Source organism: Durio zibethinus, chromosome 23 (genome assembly GCF_047325235.1).
Source record: "Durio zibethinus cultivar Kanyao isolate XHJ-2024 chromosome 23, ASM4732523v1, whole genome shotgun sequence".
NCBI lineage: Eukaryota > Viridiplantae > Streptophyta > Magnoliopsida > Malvales > Malvaceae > Durio > Durio zibethinus.
Genome location: NC_143184.1, coordinates 19,224,934 through 19,229,040, shown reverse-complemented (window position 1 = coordinate 19,229,040; position 4,107 = coordinate 19,224,934).

Sequence of the window (4,107 nt, the reverse complement as noted above, 5' to 3'; positions counted from 1 at the left end):
AAAAGAATAGGTTCAGGTCTGCTAACCAGAACAGGGTTCGGGAGTTCGGTTACGTGTGAGGAAGGTTATAGCACCCTCACAACGCCCATCAAAAGATGGTATCAGCTTAAATTTGTGTTATCCAAAAGCCTTAAAATTTTACGAAGTAGTTAATTATTGGAAATTATTCTCAATTGACTCTAATACTTTTAGCAGAAAATTGAGAAAATTCCCTCACCTCAAGAGTATGTAAGAAAAACTACTGTTTCACTTACAGAGGCTCCATCGTCGGATTAGTTAAAGAAAAATCAAAATCAAAATCAAAATAAAAAGGAAGGAAAGAATGATTGTTCTTGTGTAGGAAAATTGATACTTTCAACTTTTCCCCAAAAGTATTTTTTGGAAATTTATTTTTAAGGAAAATTGATACTTTCAACTTTTCCTCAAAAACCCTTTTTTTGAAAATTTATTTTTAAAGAAAATTGATACTTTCAACTTTTCCCCAAAAGTATTTTTTGGAAATTTATTTTTAAGGAAAATTGATACTTTCAACTTTTCCTCAAAAATATTTTTTTTTGAAATTTTGATTTTCAAGGAAAATTGATACTTTCAACTTTTTCTCAAAAATATTTTTTTTGAAATTTTGATTTTCAAGAAAAATTGATACTTTCAACTTTTCCTCAAAAACCCTTTTTTTGAAAATTTATTTTTAAGAAAAATTGATACTTTCAACTTTTCCCTAAAAATATTTTTTTTTGAAAATTTTGATTTTCATTTAAAGAAAATAGAATAAAAAAATAAATAAAATAAAAAAATAAAGAAAAGTAAAACAAAAATAAAAATAAAATAAAGATAAAAAGAATATTAAATAAACCTAATCTAATAAATAAAAAAAATAAAAAAACAAATAAACAAAGAAATGAAAAAAAAATTCAAAAAAAAAAAACCTGGAGCGGCTCGACTCAAGGAAGAAAAAACGGCTCGGAGAAGCAGCTTTGGAGCTCGGCTCAGCTCGGCTTGGAGGGAGCAGACAAGCGCGGGTCAGGAAGCGGGTCGACGCTCGGGTCGGGTTGGGTCACGACAAAACGAGCGGATCCTCTGGGTCACTTAAGGCCAAAACGACGTCGTTTTGAGAGGGTATAAAAGGCACTTCCCTCTGTTTTTCGACAGAATGCTCCTCTCCTCTCTCTCTCTTTTTCCTTTTTCCTCTCCCTTCTCTCTAAAAGGCAGAAGAACTCCAGTTGAAGATTCACTGAATTCTGGGTTTTGTCGTCGGAATCTGGGTTTTTTCACCGGAAGTTCGTCGGAAGTTCATCGGAAGTTCACCGGAAGATCACCGGTTTCTGGGATTCTTTGTCGAAAACTGGATAGGTCACCGGAAACTTCAAGGTTGGTCGGAATTTTCATCGAAAAATTCAAACTTCGTCGAAAAATTCACCGGAATCTGGAATTTTTCAGAAATTCCCAGAAAAAAAATCGCCAAAAATTCTCAAAAAATTTCTTCTCACTCTTAGAACACTCCTAAACCTTTTTTTAGCTCTCTATACGTCCCTATTATCTCAATCAGTAGCTTTTGCTTACTGTTTTCTGTGTGTTCTTCATTCTGTTCCAGAGGTCCCTTTTATAGGGATTGATTAGGAGTTCCTGATCAATCCCAATTCCTCCTTGGACGAAAATTCAATCTTTGAATCCAACTGGACTCTTCTGATTGAATTTCCATTCACAGTGGGATTCTTCAACTTTCAATCCCAGCCCTAAAAAAAAAAAAGAAAAAAAAATAATAATCGGATAAATAAAAAAAATCAGATAAATGAATAAAATAAAATTAACAGATAATTAAAAAATAAAATAAAATAAATCCAAAAATATTACCAAAAAAAATATTATAATATAATAATAAATATATAACTATATAAATAAATTACATATAAATATTAACAGAAAAAAATAAATAAAGATATACATAATAATAATAATAAATAATAAAATACATAAAATACAAAAGAAGGAAAAAGAAAAAAAAATACAAGGTAAAAAATTGAATTGGGCTATACCCATTTGGGCCAGGCCCAATTGATCTGGGCCTGGACCCAATTGAGTGTCTACAGGTGTCATCATTTAAAATTAATTACATGATAATTAATTAAATATTAATTAATAGATTCATAACTTAAGTACTACATTAAAAATTTTTAAAATTAAGGTATGACATTGAACATTTTATTATAGTTTAAAAGTTATTCATAACATTATTTTTTTTTTTAAAATTTGAAATTGAAATCTCTTTGGTATAGAAATTAAAAATTTAAATGATTTTATTGTATTTGATTAAAAGTGAATTAATGATTATAATGCAATATTAACTAAAAATATTTTAGTTTAATAAAAAATAAAATCACATATTTTTTATTTATATAAAAAATAACTTTAATTAATGTTTATATTTTATTTTTAAAATATTATTTTAATTTTTTAACTTTTAATAAAATTTTAATAAAACCTTATTTGAATATAATTTTTTAAATTTAATTTGGTTTGATTCTAAAAATTAATAAATTATGCTAGAAATAATTCGAATTCAAATAATTGAAACGTCAAATTCAAAATATCTTAAATCTAAAATATCTGAATTCCAAATTTCTTCAAATAAAAAGAATTGAATTTCGAATATTTGAGTCTAAAACTACTTAAACTTAAAACATTTGAAAACATTAATCCAAAACACTAAAAGGCGTTTGGTTCACAAAATTTTATATTTAAAAAAGAAAAATGATTATTGGAAAAGTGTAGATTCTTGACAATAGGGTATTCTTCTTGTTATGCGAATGTTAGGTTATTATGTTTGGTTTTAAAAATATCAGATTATGTAATAAGTATTTTTTATTATAATATCATTTTATTATATGTGAATAATATGTTATCAATATTTTAATTGTCAATTATATTATTAAAATTAAACTTGTGACAACCATTAAACAAAATAAATAAATAGGATTTTCATTTTTGTAATATTAAAAATAAAGTAATTTATTATGAACAATATATATATATATATATATGAAATAAAAGTCAAAGACTATTTAAAAAAAAAAAAAATCTAAATGCAATGTTTATAAAAAAAAAACACTACGTTTTTGTGAAAATAAACATTATGTTTTTAATAAATACTATATTTTAATAAGTAAAGACTACATTTTTTATATCAGAAATATTATTAATAATATTAAATATTACATTTTTGATATAAAAAATATAGTTGAAACACTAAATCAAATGTAAGTTTATTATATTATTTTTTTATTACCAATCACGTTTTGAAACAAAAAATATAATTTTTGATAAATTATCAACTACGTTTTCAAAATAAGAAGTATGGTATTTGTTAGTAAATATTACATTTTTTTTATATTAAGATGTAGTTAAAAGTATGATATAATATTCTTTTGTAATACTATATTAATTAATACGTTTACAACATAAAAACCTCATTGATGTCAAAATATTTATTTTATTTTGTTATTATTTTAATTAATTTGTTACATTTCATATAAAAAATGTAATATTTTATAAAATAAAAAATTCAAAAATATAAAATTATAATTATCTACTTTATATATATATTAAAAAATGTTATTTTTAGTATATGTAATATATTATATATTCAATCATGTATCAAATGTTCAATTGAGTGGTTGTAAATACTCATTTTCGTGTTAGAATAAATCTCTATTTATCATATAATAACGTTGATTTTTAAAAGTAAAATATATTGAAAAAATTTATTATTGAGTTTAAATGTAGGATAAAATTAAATTTTTTCTTAAAATTTAAAAAAATAAAAAAATAGATGAAATTTTGATTCTAGAATATTTGAATACTGTTAAAAATTTTAAAATACCCTTAAAAATCAAATGCTATGAGCCAAATATAAAAATTAAATTATAAGAAATAAGATTCAAAAAACATAATTTAACTTTCTTGGAATGATTCAATTCTTTCGAGACCCAAAATAAGCAGACCCAAACCACTAGTAGCTCTAGTTTGGACCATAAGGCCTGGCTGGCAAAGTAAAAAAAAGCCCTTTCTAACGTACAAAGTTTAAACCCTGGGTTTTAGGGAAGACAACCC